This window comes from Callithrix jacchus, chromosome 8, assembly GCF_049354715.1.
Source record: "Callithrix jacchus isolate 240 chromosome 8, calJac240_pri, whole genome shotgun sequence".
In the NCBI taxonomy this organism is placed as follows: domain Eukaryota; kingdom Metazoa; phylum Chordata; class Mammalia; order Primates; family Cebidae; genus Callithrix; species Callithrix jacchus.
Genome location: NC_133509.1, coordinates 34003555 through 34019254, shown reverse-complemented (window position 1 = coordinate 34019254; position 15700 = coordinate 34003555). Strand labels below are relative to the sequence as shown.

General features: G+C 38.3%; 1 long non-coding RNA gene across 2 annotated transcripts in view; it reads right to left on the bottom strand.

Moving 5' to 3' along the window:
- LOC103795597 (uncharacterized) overlaps nucleotides 1–4291 on the bottom strand; it is a 30835-nt gene extending 26544 nt beyond the window's left edge. Inside the window, exons 1-2 of one of the 2 annotated variants that reach the window (XR_008474273.2) lie at nucleotides 4258–4291; nucleotides 2041–2154 (exon numbers count right to left, since the gene is read on the bottom strand). This is a non-coding gene — a long non-coding RNA (uncharacterized LOC103795597). The remainder of the gene's footprint in view (nucleotides 1–2040; nucleotides 2155–4257) is intronic. The other variant, XR_623190.6, reaches the window with a different exon arrangement.
- Between the last annotated feature and the right edge of the window lie 11409 nt (nucleotides 4292–15700).

Sequence of the window (15700 nt, the reverse complement as noted above, 5' to 3'; positions counted from 1 at the left end):
ATCTTTCTTGAGGGACAATATCAAGACCTATCTGGCATGGTACAAAAACAACCCACTACCATATACATCAACTCTACCGTATACATCACGTGCACACACACACAAACACACACATTTGAGATTACTTGTAGTATTGTGTTGGTATTTTGGATATCACAGTACATTGTTGTTAGTTCACTATAGCACCTTCAATTAAGTCTGGTAGGTTCTATTAGAATTTGATGCCATTTTAGTAAAGCTGAGCCTAAAATAACTCTACTGATGAAGATCTCATGCTTATCTCTGGGAGCATCTTCTACACATGACTGGAGCGCTAATGAAATTCTGAGCAATTGCCAGATCCACAGTCACTGGGAAATGCCAAACCAGTTACTGTATCTAGGAGGTATATAAAAGATGGCTGCTCTGTCTCTGCATGCTGAGAAGAGAGGAAATGTGTCTGGCTAGCAAAATTCAAAGAAGATGCCTATCATCAAAAAATCAAAAGCTTTCCTCCAACACCATCTGGCATAAGAAAAGTCTGAGTTAATAGTAAAATAGCATCTTTTGCATTTTAGCTTTCATTCTAATGTTTCCTATGTTTCCCCCCTTTTAGATGAGACCAAAATAATAATATTAGCTGCATTCATCCATGCATTCATCTAAATCCTCACTCTCTGTAAAGTATGCCATATGTGAAAGAAAAGTTTAAAAATACATAAGGCTTCTATTTTCATCAGCTTCCATAAATAAGCACTATAAATTATGGCAAACCACCTAGTAATATTATTGAGCATCTGTTCATGGCATTGAAATGTCTAAAGGGGCTAAGGTTGTTTAGCCAAGAAAGGAGGAAACCAGAAGTAGCATTCGTGACAGTCCATTATTCAAAGTGCAGTAAACAACTATTTATCATCCCCTCTTAGAAAGAAATAAGAGAAAAGAAGCTTGCAAGTACAAGAACTACTTGAATATGAAATGTCCAATAAAACAGTGAGAGAGCTCTTTTTACTTCTCTATATTTACACCTATAACTATAACCATATTTATGCTTACATACGTATACCCATATAGAATTATAAAATCAGATGCACCAAAAGCAAGATTTCGGTAGGATAATCAGCTGACTGAGGATGATGTTACATATATATAAGTTATCTAGTAACCCATTTTTCTCAATCAGTTATTTATGAAGTAACTGGCATCTTATAAGGCCAGTACTTTAAAGGATTACAAAAAGTCCAAAGTGTAATACCTGAACTGAAAGAGTTTTATAGTCTGGTTGGAAGACAAACTGAGTGGATAAAGCAGTAGGCAATACAGTGTTCTTCGCAGTTATGTCATGTATCGATTGTATAGTGTAGGTGGCGATATTGTAGGTGTTCCAAAGATGACAGGCTTAGATTTATTTGCACGTCTTAAAAGAGTCTGAAGGCAGAAAAATATAATTGATCTTTAAAGGACCATATTTTTATATGTGAGAAGGGGGAGAAGAAACAACAGAAAAGGGGAAACTGAGAAAAGGTGGTAAAGTAGAAATTAATAAGATATTTTTATAGAGTCAGTAAAATGTAGATTCAACCAGATGAGAAGGAAAACATTAAGGGAGAGTGGGGAATAAGTTCTAGCAGGTAGAGTGGGAGAATCCACCATAGTGCTCTATTCACTTTATGGCTGGGACAATGCCCATCCATGATGCTACCTCTCACTTCTAGTCATTTATACTCCTAACTGAACAATCTATTCTACCTAATTCATTCCTTACCTTGAATCTCTCAGAACAACAAATACCTAACCAGATGCTCCGCATAGGAGGGCACTGGAATCCAAAGCAATGTAATTGTTGTATAAGATTGTGCTTTGTATTCTCAAGGTAAAGACAGAGGTCTGCTTTTCAATCCCTTCTTGCCATTACCTGCTAATCTCTCCCTTCCATTTCTTCCCTTTGTCGTTGCTGCTCCTTCATTCATTATTAATTCAGCAGATATATTAGCTTCTATTTTGTCTCTTGCTCTGGGCTAGACACTGAGAGTACAGAGCTGTGTAAGATACTCTTTTTACCTTCAAGATGCTTTCAGCCTAGCAAGTCAAACATGCAACTCCGGTAGACTCGGATGCCTGTTATGTGTTGCGGCTTCTCACCCAGCTCCTGAGGAAGGTCATGTAAATGAAATGCTAAAGGGAACACGGAAGTAGAAGTGGTTAGAGACAGGAGTCTGCTCCGGTCAGGCAGCACAATGGTCAAACCAAAAGTGAGAAAACACAGTGCACATGGAGAACCACAAGAACTGCACTGTGGGCTATAACATAGTAGAGGACAGATAAGCGAACAGGAGGTTCCTGCAATCAGAACTCCATTATCACAAGTCTTTTTTTTTTTTTTTTTTTGAGAAGGAGTTTCGCTCTTGTTTACCCAGGCTGGAGTGCAATGGTGCGATCTCGGCTCACCGCAACCTCCGCCTCCTGGGTTCAGGCAATTCTCCAGCCTCAGCCTCCTGAGTAGCTGGGATTACAGGCACGCGCCACCATGCCCAGCTAATTTTTTGTATTTTTAGTAGAGACGGGGTTTCACCATGTTGACCAGGATGTTATGGATCTCTTGACCTCGTGATCCACCCGCCTCGGCCTCCCAAAGTGCTGGGATTACAGGCGTGAGCCACCGCGCCCAGCCCCACAAGTCTTTGATAATTGTGTTAAGTCATTGTCTCACAGGGCACGTATAATAGAGTACTTCTTTTGTGTCAGGAATTATGCTAGAGGCTAGACATAGAGCTCCACACAAGACACAGAGCTTCCTCAGAGAAGCTTTCTAGCTAGCTGTCACGCAGAAAATGACAGTTATTGATGGTTCTGAGGGATGTAAGGGGCACATGACTCATCCCAAATTCATTCTTTAACTTTCTCTCTGCCTCTGATCTCCATTACTCCTATTCCAGACTCATTTTTTAATTTAGTTTACTTCTGAAGTTTATGGGAGGTCTGTTAAGTTCTAATATTCTGTTCTACTCTTTATTTTATTCCTAATCTTTGTACCGTTTAAACAACCAGAATGAACATATTTCCATTAATGTTCAGAAATATCTTCTTCAAATAAATTACATAGATGCATGTATTGAGGTCCATTTTATTTTTAAATTTGCTGAGAAATCTATAAGGGCTTTTTAAGCCTAATTTTCAATAATTTTAATAAGATGGAAAGGAAAAAATTAGAAATAAATGTTAAGAAAGATAGTGTAACTATTGTTTGTTATCCTTCAGTCTATTTGCCTCCATCCAGGGCCCAAAATAAAATGTAAAAAGACAAAAATAAATGTAAAGTTAAGAAAATAACCTGAATAATAGAAAAATTTACAAGAACACAAAGGATTTATCTCAACAATTTAAATCAGCATTTCTTCAAGGAGGCAGGAATTTGTCAATAAGCAAGGCTTTGCTAACAGCCAGTTCCTGGAGAAGGATGACAAGCTGCTGAAACGAACAAAACAGTAATGCGACTGAGGAAGGGCAAATCCAATGCTGAAGCAAACAGTGGTAAAAATGAATGAGATAGTGAAAAATGAATAATAGAAACGCTGAGAAAGCAATGTTTTGGGATCGAATGCAACGAGGAAATTAAATTCAGAGAGAGATAAGAAATGAGAAAGAGAACAAGTACAAGTTGTCTTTTTTTTTTCTCCTGCTCCTCTACCCAAGAGAAATAATTGTCAGCTACAGGTCATAAAACTTTATAGACTAATGCCCTCTGACCTCTGACCCTGTGATTTATTTCCTCTGAACAGAGGTGCAGTCCTCCCTCCTCCTGAGAAAAACAAGGCACCATGGCTGGGTAGATTCTCCCATCCATCAGGCAATGAAATGTGTCTCCAGGTCTCAATTTGCCATCAGCAGTCTTGCTCCAGGCCAAGTCAGGACTGGTTTGTAGACCAATACAAAGATTCAACAGACACATTCTCCTTTAAAAACAAAACCCACCATATATATCTATAAATCCTTTCTACTGCACCACAGAAAGTAGGCAGTTTGCAATATAATTATCGGTCTTAAATTGCTGAGAGTCAGCAGAACCAGTTTATATTGGGCAGAGCTTATCTGTTCCATTTGCATAAGAAAAATAAATAAATAAAATCCTAAATGTAAAGGAAGAGTTCTTTCATTTGCATTGAACTGTTCTACTTGGCAAAGAGAAGCATCCATTTGTAAATCGGCACATTTCCACACACAGGCCATCAAAGAGGTATTTCCAGGAGAGCAAGTGATAATTAAACAGAGTATACATACCCTCTTTGATGCCACTTGAAGTTTCAGGGAGACTGACTGGAGTCTGGGAGGGAACCAGGGTAAATTGTTCTTTTGTGAAGCCAAGAGTGCTGGTAGCCAGAGTTGGCTCTGGCTTTCAGGGGCAGAGGAGACTGAGTCATCTCCCTTCATCGAGCTGATTTGTTGAAAGGGCACAAGAAGTTCCCAGGGATTTCATGCTGCTTTGAGGCAACCTGCATTTCAAATGGATGGGAAAGGAGTGGGGGGGAAGCGAATTTTGTTGCTAGGTCTCCCAATGACTTGCCAAAATTTTGCCTCTTTCTTTGTGAACCTAGTAACCATCCCAGCTGAGCTCCCTATTACTCTAAATAGGAAATGGATGAATATGCCCAGTCTTTTTCAGCTTGCAAATGTGCCCTGGTGAGGGTAAACATGGCTGTGTTTGTTCACCCTGGGGAACAAGTCAGGCATGAAGTCCCTTTTGTTCAGGCTAAGAATGATCTCTCTTCATTCTCAAGTTCCAGTGGCACTGGTGATTTAATCTGGAAATGTGAACATGAATCCTACCTGAGAAGGACAGAGCTTTCTAAAGTTGCCCAGGTGTTGGCAAGGTCTGTCTGAATACCTTGAAAAACACAAGGATGCTGCTGATTCCTGGGAGAGACCCACTTTGGTAATTGTACAGCTCCATAAAGGGAGTCTTCTCAAATATGCAGGACAGCAAGCAGCTGGTCCAGTAATGCCTCTAGTCTGAATTAGCTTAAAAAAGAATTATGAGCTGGAAGAATGAGATATATCTGAGATGCCCTAGGAATAAAAAAGTATAGCCATAATTAGTATTTTACTGTATGTTTCCTGAGAAATAGATGCAGAGAGAAGAGAAGAGCAATGGGTATTTCTCTACTCTTTTCTTCATGATGAAAGCCAGTGCATGAGCCCGTGCACATTGTTGTATGTGTGCAATGCATGTGTGCATCCGTGTACTCGGAGAGTTACAACTGGTGCTGTGGTGAGTTGATAAAAGCAATAGGTAAGCTATCACTCCTAACTGCAGTGGATTTTCAGGAAGAGAAACAGAGGATTAGAGTTGTATGACTATAGTAAGGGGCAAGTACAAATTTGGTACTAGTGAGTTCCATGTAAGAGAAACAAAGCGCTCTGCAGGTTTAACCCTGGAGGAGATCATATTTCATCAAGCGAGATGAGGAAGAGCTTTACGGTAGACGTGGACTCTATGATCAACCTAGATGTGTGAGGAGGATTTCAACAGATGAAGAAAGGGGATGGGAAGAGGGCGTTCCACTAATCAGGAAGAGGAAGAACAGACACGCCCATGTGGGAAAGTGCAGAACATGCTGGTAGAACAATGTTGTTTAACGGAAGCATCCCATTCTTATAGAAGAATAGGGAAAGATAAGAATAAACAGTCATCTTGGGGCCACATTAGGAAAAGCCTTAAATGTTAGGCTGAGTATTCGGTTTTTAACTAAATAGTAAAGAATCTTTGAAGATTTTTAACAAAGAAGTGATATAACTGGAAATGCACTTTTCAGAAATTAATCTAATGGATTTATTAGGAGAGGAAGCTGAAACCCATGAGACTAAGTCTTCTGATCATCTAATCAAAATGTAACAAATCTCTTACATTAGGATTGCAGAAGTGGAAATAGTAAAAGAAGGAAAAGTTTGGAGAAACTCTGAAAGTAGAATCTACAGACTTGACTAGTCTTGGATGTGCCTGACAAGGGGGAGAAAATAGAGATGATGCCTGGATTTCAGGCACAGGAGATTGGAATAATAATGTTGTCATGGAGAGAGAAGAAAGTCTGGAATCTTGGAGAATGTAGAGTTTATTTTGGAATGCACTGAAATGAAGGTACTAGCTAGAAACAATTAGAAATGCTCAGCAGGCAGCTAGATTACAAGAAATAGGCCAGGGCTAAGACACAGAATTGGGAGTCATTTACTTAGCAAATTGTTAGCAAGTTATTTATCTAGAAAATCCACTATGTGCCAGGAATTGTATGATGTACTGGGATTACAAAGATGAACAAGACGCATGGCTTCTGATATCTAAGAGAGCTTACAGTCTGCTGAGTGATACAGACAGGTGAACCTAAACTGGTAGCTGTTTGGGGTAAGAGAGAGAAACACAGGGTTTTATGGCATCTGGAAGAGTTTCAGAACATGTTACTTACACTGTGAGGTCAGGGAAAGATCCCAGAGACAAGTGACCTCTAAGTGGCAGGAGATTGAGGCAGTGAATTGTGGAGAGCATCTCCTTGTGGTGTGAAAGCTCAGCTTAGAGTGACAGCAAGGTGCAAATGGGCAGAAAATACAAGATGAAAAATAGTTAAGAGAGAAGGTTGGAAAGATAAAGCCAATTATTCAGACGCTGAGGGTTATGCTAAGGAAGGTGGACTCTATCCAGAGAATCATAGGAAGTAGCTGATGGGTATTATCATAGTTTAGTTTTATAAAAATTGATCTGCAACAATGAGGAAATAGAAGGAGGAAAAACACAGGGCAGTGAAATTCAGGAGACCTGGTCTTGTATAGGATCCATTTGGGCTGAGAAATATAAATTGACTCAAAAGATAGAAGTACAAGACTTCATTATTTCTTTTGTGGAGTAGGGGTAGTAGAAGAGAAGTGTCAAGAGAAACATCTAGTTTCTTCTTGGCCACAAGGTGGTGGGTGTTACCATTCACTAAGTAACAAATACAAAAGTAGCTAGGGATGGTGCTTGTGTGTGTGTGTGGGTGTGTGTTTAATTTGACTTGTAGGAAGAGACCTGGTCTTATGATGCTAAATTTGAGATTATATTTAAACGGAGATGTCCAGTGGGCAGCTGAGTATGTGTTTGATGGGTATAAGAGAGGTCAAGTCTGGGGCTATACCTTTTGAAGTCATTATCACATAAATGAAAAGTGGAACCTCAGAAGAGTATGTGCTTACCAGACATGCTCCCAGGCAAAAAAAGGAAAGTACCATAATATATCCCTGAAGAATATCAATATTTAAGGGATAGGATTAGAAGGAAGAGACAACAACAAAGGCTGGGACACTTTTACCAGAGAGGCAGGAGGAAAAGCAGAAGAGAGTCTGCGTTCCAGGATACAAGGAAGGATATATCAATTAGCACATTGGGTTAACTGTACTAAACACTGCCAAGAGGTCAGCGGAGAAGCCTATATTGAATATAATGGAAAGAAATCATTAGTGTCTTACGCAAGAGCAGTTTGTGTGGGCAGGGAGGAGAGCAGTCAAGATGCAGCCGATTGCCACGTTGAAGATTCTGAGAGGTCAGGGAGCTTCAATGGGACTGGCCTATTAGCTATGCGGGAAAGTTGAGTGGTGAGAATGTAGACCAGACAACAAGCACTGAGGACTGAGTAAGTTGGTGGGGTGAGAAAGAGGCGGAGGAAAGGTGTGGGGACCACTTGCTCTAGAAATTCCAGGGGTAAACAAGGACAAAAACTCTACATAGAAGGTCCATTGGAATGTTTGCAGGCAAAGAAGGAAGAGTCAGTAGAGGTGGAAAAATTGAAAATACAAGAGAAACAGAGAGGAAGAAGCATTAGGCAGGCAGTCGGTGGGAACTCAGGTTTTAATGCGACCCCTCTCCTTGCCCCTCATTCCACTGCCTCTCACACACACACAATGAATTCAGGAAGTGAGGGCCTTAATGTAGCGATGCTGTGGGTATTTGTTTTTCTAGTCCCCTAAATAGTTAAAATTTAGGAGGAAGAACAAGCAGCACAGTCTGAGGAATAGACAGGAAGTATCAGAGAGTTGAGCCTAAAATTTACTAGCATAATACACCTGGTGGAAAAGCATTAGAAAACACTTTTTTTGAGAATGTAAATATCCTTTTGAAGCGTTAAGGTCCTTGGACTCTGAATCATGTACTTCTTTATATAAATGGTATCAGCTCTGAAGAAAGGGATATTCTTGGTCATGATTATGGGAATGGGAGACATGGGAGAGTGAAGAGGGATTTAAGAAAATTTGGGAAGGGTAAGAAGAAAGCAAAGTTCAGTTCAGCTGTGTCTCTCAACCAGGTAAACACCCTTCTCTCCTCTTCCCGAAGCTCCTCCTTCCTTCCAGTAATCATCTTTCTTTCCATTTTCATTGTCATTAACTGGCTAGCATCCAGGTTATTAAAAACAAAACTGTTCACAAAATGTTTTAAATGGCCTAGTAGCAGAGGCAGCTCAGTAGCCAGGACCATCAGCAGGATCTGGTTTCTGACATTTGGTTAAGCTCCCTAAAGGTAGCTAGCACAATAGACATACTTTATGCCCATCATGGCAAAACAACCAGAAAGATGTCTGGCCTCATTTTAGGCTCACAACAGAGTAACTGTAGAACTTCAATACGGATATTATGGTGGAAAAAGAGGTTAAATATTTTTACTGTCTTTTCTTGGGGTGGCGGGGGGAAGTGGGGAAGAGGTACTGGCCAGGTGCTTTGGGTCACACCTGTAGTCTCAGCACTTTGGAAGGCTGAGGCAGGCAGATCACTTGAGTCCAGGAGTTGGAGCCAGCCTGAGCAACATGGTGAAACTCTGCTTCTAAAAAACACAACAAATTAGCTTGGCATGGTGGTGCACACCTGCAGTCCCAGTTGCTCAGGAGGATGAAGTGGGAGCATCTCTTGAGCCTGGGAGGTCAAGGCTGCAGTAAGCCGAGATCGCACCACTTGCACTCCAGCCTGGGCGATGGAGTGAGACCCTGTCTCAAACAATAGGGAAGATCATGAAGCATTTTTCCTTTAAATGTAAATAAATAGCTAATTAATCCCAATAGTTTCTTTTTCTCTCATGATTAGCTCCAGGGACAGGAAACAAGGTGTCTTCGTTTTTGGAACTTTACACTTTTTGAATGCTCAGTAAATACTAAGAATGGAATCCAATATGTGAAAATAAAAAGCTAGAATAAATCTGCCTCCTTTCTTGAATATGGATGCTTTAAGCACTCAGCAGGGAAGAAGCATTTATTCTAACATAGAGACAGAGCGTTGCTTGTTAGAAATGGTGGAGGGAAATCCAATTAAAAGTGGGATTAGTGAAGCCCCTGCTTTGGCATGAGCAACACAGCAGAGTTGATACATCAGCCCTGATGCAAAAGGCATGGAGGCCTGATATTGGTAATCATAAGCCAGTTTCTAGTCTATTGGCTTTCTCATCAGAGGAGGTAGTTTAATATCCTGAATTCAGCAATAAATATTAGGGAATAAACTTAAGTAATAAGGCCCGAACTTCTTTCGCCGTTAATGCTTACAGTAAAATGTCTAAAACTTGCCTAAGTAATGAACTGAAAAATGAAAAACTTTAGTCAGACTGGTTGTATCATGCAGAACAGAAACAACCAATGGCTGAGTGATCCGCCGGTTAAGCCTAGCACTTAATTATCAGATCCAGTCAGACCATTTCTAATGACACCCATGTCATTCTTTGAAGGAAATGAAATCGTGTAGTGACATATTCTCCTAGCTCTCTTTGCTGTTGTTCTGTACACCTGCCCCAGAGTGCTCACCTATGTAAGGCCCGCAAGTGTGTCCCTTTGTTTACCAGCTCCCCTTAGTCTGTGGGTCCTGGTTTGAACTGAGAGCCACAGGTGCTCTGCTAATAATAGCCAAAATTTACTGAGTGCTTTCTATATGCTGAACTATGTATTGGCCACTTTATCTCTGTTATCTTTTTTTTTCTTTTTTGAGATGGAGTTTTGCTCTTGTCACCCAGGCTGGAGTGCAGTGGTGCCATCTCACCTCACTGCAACCTCCACCTCCAGGGTTCAAGTGATTTTCCTGCCTCAGCCTCCCGATTAGCTGGGACTACAGATGTGTGCCACCATGCCGGGCTAATATTTGTATTTTTAGTTGAAACAGCGTTTCACTATGTTGGCCAGGCTGTCTTGAACTCCTAACCTCAGGTGATACACCTGCCTTGGCTTCCCTAAGTGCTGGGATTACAGGTGTGAGCCACCAAGCCCGGCCTCTGTTATCTCATTCAGTTCTCACAGTAACTCTGCATGGTGTAAATTAAGAAATTATTGATGAATAAATTATTGACTCAATAATTTCCCTTCTATAAAGTTGTTTTACAGATAGTACCACTCATATGCACTACAATGTGTGTACAGAGATGTCTACTGTAATAATGCTTGAGGAAGAAGGCACACTGAAAGCCTAAATTTTTGTCAACAGAAGACTGGTCAAATAAATGGTACATCCTTACAGTGGAGTCCTGTGCAGCTTCCAAAAGAGTATGGCAGTTTTCTATGGTTACGTGAAAAAACAAGGTGTTGAATATATAGAGATGTGTCTGAGTGTGCATTGACTATTTCTGTGAAGAGACAAAGCAGCTAGAAAAATTTTATAATGAGGTATAACTCCACAGACGGGGCACCAAGGGTCTGATGCATGAGGAAAACTTATCTATATATATGGATGTATGTGTGGTGTGTGTGTGTGTGTGTGTGTGCATGTGTGTATGTGTATATATATATATATGGGGTGTATGTGTGTGGGGTGTGTGTGTGTGTGTGCGTGTGTGTATATATATATATTATATATATACATGGCCATCTCACCTGCAAGGAATGTGTATATATATTATATACACACACATGCACACACACACACACACCACACACACATATATACACACACGCACACACACAGGACACATATATATGATAAAGTTTCCCTCATCTGTGTATACACACACACAGACACACACACATATATATGTATGTATAAAATCGATATTATTTACCCAACCTCAGAAATGGGTGTTATTTCCATTTTAAGAAAAAGTAGCGGGGTCTCTTAGAATTAACTAAATTGTTCAAATGCACACAGCCTGGATTTGAATCAAAGATAGTTTGATATGTAAGACTTATTTTTTTACTGTATATCATTTTCCTTTCAAAATCCACAATGGAATAAGAAAGCATTTTAGTTACATTACAAAAATGAAATAAACTTTAACAACAAAGAATCCCAATTTTACATGTGCTCTCTATGATAAGATCTGCCTGCTTCAAACAATGATTTAATATGAATACAAATTAAACTCCACTAAATACAAGTAAAACATAGATATGTGTATATGTACATATACACATACATATATACATACTAGCCCTGTCCCTCATATATATATATATATATATATATATATATATATATGGTATTATTTTCTGAAAAACCCAACTATTATGTTTCAGCTGAAAACATTTCTAAAATCAAGTCATAAATCCAAAGAAGCAGAGAAAGGCAGAACCGTTTGTGGGCAGAGGTGGCTCATACTGGCTCAGGAGAGCCAATCACTACATTTTGAGAGGCCATTATTAGATAAACCTACAAGTAAGCAAATTATATTATAAACAAAGGTAATAAAAATATATTACATCCTAATTAATTTAATATTATCTGTGCTCTTTAGGTTATTTACATCGAATCAGTCATTATGGTAGAAATACTACGTAAGAGGATACTGCTGTGAATCACCTCGCAATTCTACTTTTAGTGATGTCACATTGGGAACTTAAAATCAGGCTTGATGATAGTATTTACACTGAAGAAATCAGCAAAGGCTAAAAATTAGAGCTTTCCTTTCTTTCTCCAGAGGCTGATTGTTAAATAATTAATGAAGCACAGCAATGGACTGAATCCTCATTAGTAGCATAAATGTGCAACTTTTGGAATTTACAGCTTGAAGTGTGTGGGGGGAGGAACTTGTGACTATTGCAGTAAAAGATGACTACTAAAATATCTAGCAATAGAAAATTGACAATGATATCTGTGGTTGACTCTAGCAATTCTTTTTTTTTTTTTTTTTTTTGAGATGGAGTCTTGCTCTGTCACTCAGGCTGGAGTGCAGTGGCACAATCCTGACTCACTGCAACCTCTGCCTCCTGGGTTCAAGCGGTTCCCCTGCCTTAGCCTCCCGAGTGGCTGGGATTATAGGTGACTCCCAGCTAATATTTGTATTTTTAGCAGAGACGGGGTTTCATCATGTTGGCCAGGCAGGTCTTGAACTCTTGAGCTCAGGGGATCAGCCTGCTTTGGCCTCACAAAGTACTGGGATTACAGGTTTGAGCCACCATGCCCAGCCTAAATATTTCATTCTTTATTGTACTTCTAATTTATAATCTCTTCCCAAGAAATTATGTGTGGGGTCCACAGAACGGCGGTTCTGTAGATGGATTTATTCTGTGTTATCCACATTTGTAGACTTTAAAATAAATACAAAATAAGACAAAGGAGGAATAAAAAGGTATTTTTCCCCTCAAGGCAAACTTCTTATTTTTTGGAACACAATGGTAAACAAAGCCTTCGAAGATTAAAATAATTTATAACCCAGAAAAAATCATAATAGGAACCTGTTTAAATGAAATTATTAAATGAGAAATAAATCTGCAAAGACAGTGCTCTATAAGATGTAGTAATGCATGGCATCTCACCTGCAAGGAATGTGGGAAAAAATTTCTAATAGACTATTGGGTAAAAGCTTGGAATCTTAAAATATTAATAAAAGACCAAAAGAAAAAAGCATAAAAACATGTTAAAAAATTAGTGAGTGTTAAGTACATAAGATAAATTGTCTTATTGATAAACCTCAGCCTTCAAAATTATACTTAGAGAAAAAAAACCTAAGTTTGATAAATGAAGGGACTTGGTTTCCTCTCTGTAAAATCAGCTTGTATCAACTCCCTGCTGGTATGTCATTTGCTTTAAAGAAGAAATGTTACATTTATTTATACGTATTTTAAACCAGTCTGGCCTTTTCACATCCTTAAAAGGGAGGTTTTCAGTAAGGGTATTTGATTGCTCTCCAAGGACAATAGCATGTACTGAGAGACATAATCAGGGGATACCAGATTAAGCTGATAGTATCTAAGGATAACTCCCTAGTCACAGTCATGTTTTTAGAAGTTGTTCTGCTGACTGAGATTCACTGTGGCTTTATTAAACAGAAATCTAACTTTTTAGTTTATAAGACAACCTTAAAGGAGTGTAGCTGAAGTTTAACTCAGAAAAGCACTTGTTCATGATTATTAGGCGTGATAGCTCAGTCACAGTTAAATTTGTACTATGTATGCAAAGCCTGCCCCAACCTCTAGGCAGCCTGGTCACACATATTAAGTGATTTCAAAGAATCCAAAAGAATCCTTTTGCTTTAAAAGAATTGTTACTGACTTCAGCCTGTTATTTTTTAAATCCCCACTATTTAAATTACTGCATTGAATGAATCATTGCCTCCAGAAGATAGCCTTGAAACCAAGATAAAGCTTTAAATGTGTTTTTATTTATTTTGTAATTGACACATAATAATTTTACATATTTATGGGGTACAATTTGATGTTTCAGTACATGTGTATGCTGTATAATGAGCAAGTCAGGGTAGTTAGCATATCCTTCATCTCATGAATTTATTATGTCTTGGTGTTAAGAACATTAAAAAGCCTCTCTTCTAGCTGTCTTGTAATAAACAATATCCTACTGTTAACCAGGCACCCGGTTGTGCAAAAGTATGGTAGAATTCATTCACCCTATCTATCAGTAACTTTCTACCCATTGGCAAATATTTCTTCATCCTGGTAACCACTCTTCTACTCTCTTTTATGAAATAAACTTTTAAAAAAATATTTTACATAAGAGTGATATCATGCAGTATTTGTTTCCCTGCCTGGTTTATGTAACAGAATATAATGTCCTCCAGATTTATCCATGTTGTTGCAAATGACAGGGTTTTATTCTTTTTATGGATGGATAGTATTCCATTGTGTATATATATAGCACATTTTCTCTATCCATTCATTTACTGTTGGAAACTTAGATATATTCCATGTCTTGGCTACTGAGAATAGTACTTCAGTAAACGTAAGAAAATATCTCTTCAACATACTGATTTCATTTCCTTTGAACATATACCCAGGAGTGAGATTGCTGAATCACTTGGTAGTTCTATTTTGTATTTTTTAAGGAAACTCTAGATTGTTTTCCATAACAGCTCTACTAATTTACATTCCCACCAATTATGTATAAGCATTCTCTTTCCCCCATGTCTTTGTCAACACTTGCTTCTTCCATCTTTCTGACAATACCATTCCAACTGAAATGAGGTAGTATACCATCATGGTTTTCATTTGCATTTCCCTAGTGATTAGTGATGGAGAGCATTTCTTCATATACCTATTGGTCATTTGCATTTCTTCTGAGAAATGTTTTTTAAGGTCTTTTATCCAGTTTTTATTTGAGTCACTTGGAGTTTTCTTGCTGTCAGGTTACTTAGTATATATTCTGGATATTAATGCCTTGTCAGATATACAGTTTGCAAATATTTTTGCCCATTCTGTGGTTGTCTCTTTGTTAATTGTTTTATTCACTGTGCAAAAGCTTTTTACTTTTGCATATTATCTATTTTTGCTTTTGTTGCCTGTGCTTTTGAGGTCTTATTAAAATATCCTTGCCTAGCCTAATGTTGGAAAACATTTTGCCTATGTTTTCTTCTAGTAGTATCATAGTTTCAGGCTTTACATTTTAAGTCTTCAATCCATTTTGAGGTGATTCTTATATATGGTAAGACATACAGGTCTTGTCTCATTCTTCTACAGGTACATATCCAATTGTTTTGGCACAGTTTATTGAAGAGACTGTCTTTTCATCAGTGTGTGTTCTTGGTACCTTTGTCAAAAATCAGTTGGCTTTAGATGGATTAATTTATTTCTGGGCCTTCTATTCTGTCACATTGGTCTATGTGTCTTGTTTGCTTTTTGTTTGTTTGTTTTTGCCAGTACCACACATTTTTGGTTACTCTAGCATTGTATGCATATATTCGAAGTCAGGTAGTGTGATGCCTACAGCTTTGTTGTTTGTTCAAGATTACTTTGGCTATTTGGAGTCTTTGTAGTTTCATATAAATTTTATGAGGTTATTTTGTCTATTTCTGTGAAAAATGTCATTGGTGTTTTGATAGGGATTCCATTAAATCTAAAGCTCTTTTTGGGTAGTCTGGCCATTTTAACAATATTAACAATATTAATTATTTCAATCCATGAACGTGAGATATCACTCTATTTGTGCCCTCTTCAATTTCTTTCATCAATGTTTTATCATTTTCACTATGGTGATCTTTCACTTCCTTTATTAAATTTATTTCTAGGTATCTTATTTTGGGGAGTAGCTATTATAAATGAAATTGTTTCATTGATTTCTTTTATATAGTGCACTATTCATGTGTGGAAACAACACTGATTTTTGTATGCTGAGTTTATATCTATCCTGGAACTTTACTGAATTTGTTTATTATTTCCAACAGTGCTTTCATGGCATCTCTATAACTTTATATGTAATCATGCTCTCTGCAAACAGGGGCAATTTGGCTCTCTACTTTCTAATTTGGATGCCCTCTGTTTCTTTGTCTTGCATCATTGCTTTGAGTGGGATTTCT